The sequence below is a fragment of the Canis lupus genome, chromosome 9 (assembly GCF_003254725.2).
Source record: "Canis lupus dingo isolate Sandy chromosome 9, ASM325472v2, whole genome shotgun sequence".
NCBI classification, from domain to species: domain Eukaryota; kingdom Metazoa; phylum Chordata; class Mammalia; order Carnivora; family Canidae; genus Canis; species Canis lupus.
In genome coordinates this window covers 4,849,833-4,857,783 of record NC_064251.1, presented here as the reverse complement: position 1 = coordinate 4,857,783, position 7,951 = coordinate 4,849,833, and the positions used below count along the sequence as shown (strand labels likewise).

The 7,951-nt window shown below is 49.4% G+C and overlaps 1 long non-coding RNA gene and 2 other non-coding genes across 4 annotated transcripts; all 3 read left to right on the top strand.

Annotated features, from left to right (window-relative positions):
• The first annotated feature begins 1,025 nt into the window (after nucleotides 1–1,025).
• Nucleotides 1,026–6,973, top strand: LOC112672841 (uncharacterized). Of its 2 annotated transcripts, none has more exons than XR_003144540.3 (5): nucleotides 1,026–1,181; nucleotides 1,667–1,735; nucleotides 4,988–5,121; nucleotides 5,245–5,285; nucleotides 6,558–6,973. It is a non-coding gene; the product is annotated as an uncharacterized LOC112672841 (long non-coding RNA). The 2 variants fall into 2 exon arrangements; XR_007412802.1 differs by having other exon boundaries at nucleotides 1,058–1,186.
• On the top strand, nucleotides 4,797–4,874 carry LOC112673022 (small nucleolar RNA R38). Its single transcript, XR_003144647.1, has one exon. It is a non-coding gene; the product is annotated as a small nucleolar RNA R38 (small nucleolar RNA).
• Nucleotides 5,356–5,429, top strand: LOC112673028 (small nucleolar RNA R38). Its single transcript, XR_003144650.1, has one exon. It is a non-coding gene; the product is annotated as a small nucleolar RNA R38 (small nucleolar RNA).
• Nucleotides 6,974–7,951: the final 978 nt, after the last annotated feature.

Here is a 7,951-nt window from a genome sequence, read left to right as displayed (position 1 = left end):
GGCAACTTGATAATAAGCACCTGCGACCTATGGCCATACACAGAATAACATAACCCAGACTAAATGCCACTGCATAGTCACTAGCGGGTTGATGACAACGGGGGGAGGCTAATGCTGAAAAGGCCTTTCTGTCTTATAAGTTTAAACTAATTTCTGGGGGCACCTGGGTGGCTCTGGTTGAGCATCTGCCTTTGGGTCGTCGTCCCAGGGTCCTGAGATCGAGTCCCTCATCCGGCTCCCAGCCCCGTAGGAGCCTGCTTCTCCCTCTGCCTCTTCCTCTCTGTCTCTCATGAATAAATAAATAAAAATTTTAAGGGATGCCCGGGTGGCTCAGCGGTTTAGCGCCTGCCTTTGGCCCAGGGTGTGATCCTGGGGTCCCGAGATCGAGTCCCACATCGAGTCCCACATCGAGTTCCGGGATCGAGTCCCTGCAGGGAACCTGCTTCTCCCTCTCCCTGTGTGTGTGTCTCTCTCTCTTTCTGTATCTCTCATGAATAAATAAAGAAAATCTTTAAAAATAAATAAATAAAAACAGTATTTAAAAAAATGAACTAATTTCCAAGTAGGTGTAAATTCTGGCTCGGACTAGTGAATGGCTCTGGCTCTGCTGCATCACCCACCGCCAGGGCTCTGGGCCGCTCCGAGCCCCGCTCGCCGGCGCCCCCTGCCGCCCGGGCCTCCCGCCTTCACCCCAACCCGCAGGGCGGCGGAGCCCTAGGCCCAATCGGCCCCGGGAACCTGCCGCCTCTTCTCTAGCGCAACCCAGCACCCAGATGACCCCTTTTCCGCCCCAGGTGCAGTCCGGCCGGGCCCTGGTGTCCTCACCCGTTCCCCTAGGGAGACCCCTCTCGAACCTTCTGCGCCACCCTACTCTACGCCAGGGAAAATCTGTGCACTCAGTAGATAAATGCTTGTAACTGAAGCAACCGTCTCCGTGGCTCCAGAATCGCGCTGAGGATGCTGCTGCCGCACCCCCACCTCCCCCGGCTCCGGCGGAGGTTGTTTGGACTACACTTCCCATGAGGCCCCTCTCAACATCGCGATAACTCTCGCGAGACCGCTGGGAAGAGTTGTGCGCAGGCGCAGCCCCGCCTTCTTGTCGAGGCAGGCCGCGTGGCCGGCAGTCATGGCGGCTCCTTGCTGGCCCGACCGGGACAGGGAGTCTGGAGCCTCTGGCTGTGGTAAGGTTGTCGAGGCGGGCAGACGGGATCGTCCTTGGCCCGGCGCTAGTTCGCTCGGCCTCCCTTTCCTCGGGGGCGGGATGATGACGGTAAAGCCGGTCTTCCTCGTAGGGTGGTTGGGTTAGTTGAGATGCTGGATCGGAAAACGCTTTCTGAGCGGCGCGAGTGTTGACGATCGAAGGGAGAGAGCTCAGGCCCCCCTTGGAGTCAGAGGGCCCCTCCTGGGGGGGGTCCTCCAGCCTGTGCAGCCCCGTGTGTGCCCTGCGGGTCTCCCGGGCCCGCCCACGGGAGGCTGCCGGTGGTAGTTCTTAATCCACATCAAGTGTTAACGTGAGGGTCCTGGAGTGCCCCGAGGTCGGCCCTGGTCAGTGGTTCGTATTCAGTCCTACAGATAGTAGTAAAGGGGCTTGTAGATTTTGGAAAGCCATAATGCTCTGCGCCCTACCTTCCATGTTCATTTTTTTCCCCTCTCTCTTCCCGTACAGGGTTTTCTTTGCGTCGCAGACCTGCAGGTTGAAGCTTAAAAGTAGCGAATGGGGAGCCCTGTGAAATGGGTAAGGATGGGTGCTGGCAGGGCCCGGGTGGTGACCAGAAGTGAGAAAGTCGAGATGGTGGGCAGGCCTGCCACACCCGGCCGCCGCACGCTTTACTTTACTAATTTTATTTTTTTTTAAAGATTTAATTAATTAATTAATTAATGATAGGCAGAGACACAGGCAGAGGGAGAAGCAGGCTCCGTGCCGGGAGCCCGACGCGGGACTCCAGGATCGCGCCCTGGGCCAAAGGCAGGCGCCAAACCGCTGAGCCACCCAGGGATCCCACTTTACCGATTTTAAGTTCGGTTCTTAGGAACACGTGGACGCACGCATCCGGTTAGGGTGAGAAGAAAACGGACCCGGGTCCCGGAAGCGAGCAGGGCCTTGCCAGTGTGACTCGGCGCCGCTAGGTGTCACTGTTTGGATTCAAACCGGTTGCCGCGCACGAGGTTGGCGGGGAGGCTTAGGAAATGGGCTTCGGTGGGGTTTGGAAGTATTTGTGGATGATTTAAAGTTATCTTTGTCTTAAAGGGCTCTTTTGTGAAGAGTTTTGATGCGTTGAGGCTCAGCTTTTTTTTTTTTTTTTTTAAGGTTTGTATTCATTTTTTCACAGAGAGGCAGAGGGAGGAGAAGCTTGCTGCCTGCAGAGAGCAGGATGCGAGACTCGATCCCTGGATTTCGGGATCACGCCCTGAGCCAAAGGCAGACACGCAACTACTGAGCCACCCAGGCGTCCCGAGGCCCCAGCTTCTTAAATAACCAATCTTGAGAATAACATCTTGACCTCATTTCTCTTAGAATATACTTTGTTACATTTCCCTTAGAGATTAAAGGTGTTGATTGTAGAAAAGGAAAAAAAAAAATCCTGTGAGAACCATTTTGGGACGCCCAGGTGGCTCAGCTGTTGAGCATCTGCCTTTGGTTTAGGGTGTGATCCTGGGGTCCTGGGATGGAGTCCCACATCTGGCTCCCTGCAGGGAGTCTGCTTCTCCTTCTGCCTCTTTGTCTTTCTTATAAATAAGTAAAATCTTAAAGAAAAGAAAAGAAAACCATTGTCTTAAGATGTTGAGTGTAAGGATTTTTGTGATAAAAATTCTGTATAGGGTCACCTGGGTGGTTGACCGTCTGCCTTCCGGTCAGGATGTGATCCTTAGGGTCCCACATCAGGCTACTTCTCCCTCTGCCTATGTGTCTGCCTTCTCTGTTGTCTCTCATGAATAAATGAATAAAATCTCTAAAAAAGAAAATTCCGTGTATAACTGGGAACCTTTTTTTTTTTTTAAGCTCTCGTGGCAGAGATGCATAGATTAGTGTCCCTTTAGTGACTGACTGAGATTTCAGTGATGTGAGCCTCCTAGGATTGTTAACTGCCCAGATAAGGGAAGGGATGTGGAACTCTGCTAGCCTCCTTGCCAAGCAGCCTCCCAGTGTTTGTTAAAACAATCTGAAGTAGGGTCGGTATTTTCTCCTTTGTTACTGTACTGAGTAAACAGAGTTACGCAGCTGTTTGTTTTTTTTGTGTGTGTGTGTGTGTTTTTCTAAGATTTTATTTATTTATTCATGAGGGACAGAGAGAGGCAGAGACCCAGGCAGAGGGAGAAGCAGGCTCCATGCAGGGAGCCCAACGTGGGACTCAATCCCAGATCTCCAGGATGATACCCAGGGCGGAAGATGGCGTTAAACTGCTGGGCCACCAGGGCTGCCCTGTTTTTGCTTTTTTTTTTTTTAAGAACCGTAAAAATATGGCAGATTCTGTGGAAGTGCTATTTTTTTTTTTTTCAGTTTCATTGAGATATAATTAAGATAGTCCAGTGTGTGTCGGGGGACGATTTGACCAATTCTCAACTGGAATCTAACGGGTGCTGCGAAGTATCCTACAATATACAAGAGAGCCTCCACCACAAAGAACTATCTATCCAGAATATCAGCAGAGCTGAGATTGAAACTTTATATTAAACCAACTTGAGAGGGCAGCCCGGTGGCTCAGTGGTTTAGTATCTGCCCTCGGCTCAGGGCGTGATCCTGAGACCTGGGATCGAGTCCCACATTGGGCTCCCTGCATGGAGCCTGCTTCTCCCTCTGCCTGTGTCTCTGCCCCCCTCCCCTCTCTGTGTCTCTCATGAAAAAATCTAAAAAATAAACAAACTAACGAGAGATCTGGGCTCTAGTCTTAGCCTGTTACCAGATAACAACCAGAGCTTTATTGCTTTGTGAAATAGGGTTACTATTTCCGGACTTGGCTATTACATCCAAACCACCTACAAAGTGTTACAAGTACACCTCCAACCACAGATGAGAATGACCCCGCAGTGAGGCCCAAGGATTGTGTGGCCATCCCAAGAGCAATTGTATAGGAACAATTAGATGATCTGATCTACTTTTAGCTCAGAGGTTTTTATTATAGCAAGATTATAGCACTGCTGGCTATTTTTAAGTAGCTCTTGAGACAGATCTATAATCCTCTGCTTAAAAAAAACTGATCTTGCTCGGTGGATCATTTCATATGCAGAGGTGAGTGAAGGAGAAATGACCTTGTGTGATGGTGCCTCTTGGCAGTAGGTTCCTTTTGTACAGCTGGCCTTCACAGGATCCCTGACAGGAGTAACCACACATTTTACTGACAACTGGCATATACACTCCATATGTACTCCACTGTTAGGCATTTTGTGCCGAGGTAGGCAGTCTTTAAAAGGGCAGGCAGTGTCCATGAGTCTGGTCTGGGTTGCTGGGTACATCTAGGCAACTAGGTCTCACTAGTTTTTACCTTTGAAGCAAGATTGAGAATTCTCATGAGGCAAATAAAGCACAATTTTGTAAGGAAAAAGTAGTCTGTGTGTGTATGGTTTTTTTTTTTTTTTTAAGATTTTATTTATTCATGAGAGACACAGATAGAGAGGCAGAGACATAGGCAGAGGAAGAAGCAGGCTCCATGCAGGGAGCCCGATGTGGGACTCGATCCCAGGACTCCAGGATCACACCCTGGGTCAAAGGCAGATGCTCAGCCGCTGAGCCACCCAGGTGTCCCTGTGTGTGTGTGTTCTAGAAGCATCAGCCCTTTGGGCTGGCAGGTTGGTGGGAGCTGAGTCCATGATGATGTAAAGTTATCCCTGTCTGAAGGCAAAGGCCTTCCTGTGGATTATGGATGTCTGAAGCTCAGTTTCCCAAGTTCGCCTTATAGAAAGTAGAGGCTTGTGATTTGAAAGTGACCTACTTGAGAATTGTCTGTATATATCTTGAATGGATTTTTCTTTTGCAATTTCCCCTTGCCAGATGCAGCAGTCTCAGCCTTGGTTTCTGAGGCTGGAAAAGGATCCTGCTTCTGTAGGACCTGCTTCTGCAGATGCCAGTAGGAGTCTACTGGGGGTCTACTGCCCTGGGCCCAAAGAGGAGACTGACTTCTGTATGTAAGTAGAGACCTTCCAAATAGACTTGGGTGGGATGTTTATTTTGCTGCTCCTGCCCTGGGTTTAGGATTGTGCTGAGTGGCAGGGAGATTTTAACACGGGTTTGTTTTTTTTTTTTGCCAGATGTCTGCAGTGTGTGAGACAACTGAACTACTTTGCCTGAGGTAAGTGAAAGAAGCCTTCCCCTGTTGCTTATAGTCTTTATGTTTCCATCCTTTGTGTCCCTCTAGCCCCACAAGCCTATGATGGTTTAGTTATCCCTGTCTGAAAATCTCGACTGAAGGGAAACCGTGTATTCTGAGGCTTCAGGGTTTAGGTCTGTGCTCTTAAAAGTTCAGGCTTTATCAGGGATTAAATTGAGTGGATTCCAGAGGGAATCCGGTCTACCCTGCTAAGGCCCCAGTCGAGCACATCATCCCTCTACAACTTGCAAGCCGATGGTGTGGCTGCCCTGTCATGCTCTAGGCCCCTTGATGAATGGTCCTGAGGGGACAGTTATAAGAGGTGACAGAAATGGGCAGGGAGCCCAGTTCTGGGTCATGTTCTTACTGTGGAATGAAAGAGTGTTTGTCCCATATTTCAAGGAAATGAATGCGCTCTTTGAGACAGACGGGAATGTCGGAAGTCTGCCAGCTATGGCAGGGCTATGACCTTATCTCTGCACCATATCGTGACAATGAGGAAAGAAGGGCTGCCATGGCACAGCAGGAGCTATTTGGTTTCCAGGTGCTTTGTTTACAACCCCAGGGAGCTCTCCTAGGGTTGGCTCGGATCCTGTCTGGGCAGCATGACTGGCATGGTGCTGCTCGTTGGGTCGCCGAGGGCTGGGTCGGCCAGCATGTGAGCAGGAGAGTAGCCCCGTGCTGCTGGGCTGGGAGGGTGTCTGGCTTTGTTCCCATTTAAATGCCAGGCTTGAAGTGGGCAGATTGCTCTTTTCTGTTGAAATTGGGAGGTGTGTGTGGGCTTTTTTATATTTAAGGTCACATAATTGTTCAGTCACCAAGGAAGCCAGATTTGGGGTGGGATTTAGTGAGCCTGAGAACTGGCCCTGGCAGTTTACAGCCGGTAAGTGAAACAAAGGATGTGTTTAGCAAGTGGGGAAGTTGACTTCCGGCATTATCATTGTGCAGAGTAGATTTGACTGTTTCGTGAGACTCAGAGACCTTCAGGTTTGACTTGAAAAAGTTTTACCTCCAGAAAGGGGTTGAATAAGAATGTCCCTAATGCTTAATGGTGGTTCTATGCTGGCCTCATGCCAGACCCCGTTCCCTTTGAGCATTAGCTCCTGAGAGTGGGCTGCAGTTTCAAGTCCTCTGGGCAGCAGACCACCCTGCATTGAGACTGCCTGAGGGTCCCTTCAACAGCATGGGCCTGATCTAATGTTTTGTTAGAATGTGCGCTGCTACCATTGCCTTTTCTTTACATTTGGCTTTCAGGTTGGAGTCCCCTCATTACTGATCCATCAAGTGACTCTCTTTGGTCTTACACGTTCTCCCCCAGTGAGTGATGCCAGCTGGAGCAGCACGGCCTCTGTTGCTGTTAATGCCTAGAAAATAATCCCCCAAAAGGAGAATAAGAAGTCTTTGGGCTTTCTCTTCAAAAAGGAGCCAAAGGCTACTTGAGACCATCCTGAATGCCACAGTTGAGCTGATCTGGGGGTAACTTGCGTGTGGGCAAGAAGACCGTGATTGTAAACTGAATGCTATGAACATGTACGTGCTCTGTTTGGGAGCCTGCGAGGAAGCAGGTGCTCAGCCCAGGAGGAGGTTTCTCCGAGTGGATTTCCTGTGAAGTTAATGTTTGTCACTCAGGCTTAAGTTTTGAAGCACAAATAAACATTTTTAAAAATGGACTTTGTAACATGGATTTCATGTTGAGATGTTCATAATGGGATTTTATTCTGTGACTCAGCTAACACATTCTTGTATGAATGAATGTTTCCCAGAATATTTTTAAAGGGAGAGGGAGAATCTCAAGCTGACTCCATGCCCAGTGCCACAATCCTGAGATCAGGAGCTGAAATCGAATCAAGTCAGGTACTTCAGGCTCTGCGCTCAGTGGGGAATCTACTCCCATTCCCCCTGCTTGTGTGCACCTTCTTAAAGTCTTAAAAAGTCAGATGCTTAACTGAGCCACCAAGCTGCCCCGGGTTTCACAGAATACTGTTAATAATAATTAAAGTTAACATGGGATAGGATCAGAGGTTTTATCTTGTAAGTTCTCCAATAAATTGATTTTCTGCCCCTCTTAACGGGGCGCCATCCACCAACAACTTCAGCATTTCTCAGTAAAATGTTCTGGACATAAGAGGGTCAGACACCTAACTTGAGCTATGCCGGCTTATCAAGGTGATTGGATTTCTTTACTAGTAAAGGTCACTGTCAGATGGCCGAGTGGACAGACACGCAGTACCGTGTTTCTCACAGTGTTCTTTTTGGACCAGTACTAGGCAAAGAAACCTACTTGGGACACTGCTGTCATTGAGACCAAGGGACAGTTTGATGTTGCCAAGCTAAAGGGAGAGGCCTTGGCCTCCTGCAGTACCTGACCTGCCCCCTGCTCCTCTCCGTCTAAACTGCTCACCAGCTGCAGGAATCGGTGCTTTCAAGTAGCTGTGTAGTCGTGAAAGCCCAGGTCTCCGTATCACACCTGAATTTCTAAAGTAGAATTTTGATTCTGGTGACAAAATTCATCCCTCTTGTTAAATATGCTGATAGGATCTGCCTTTCAAAACCCCAGAGCCAGAGGCCATGTCGTGGGCTTTGGTGGATTGGCTAGTGGTGATTCGTGTCCCCTTGGGAAGGCCCTTGCCAGCCAGCCCAGTAGAGAC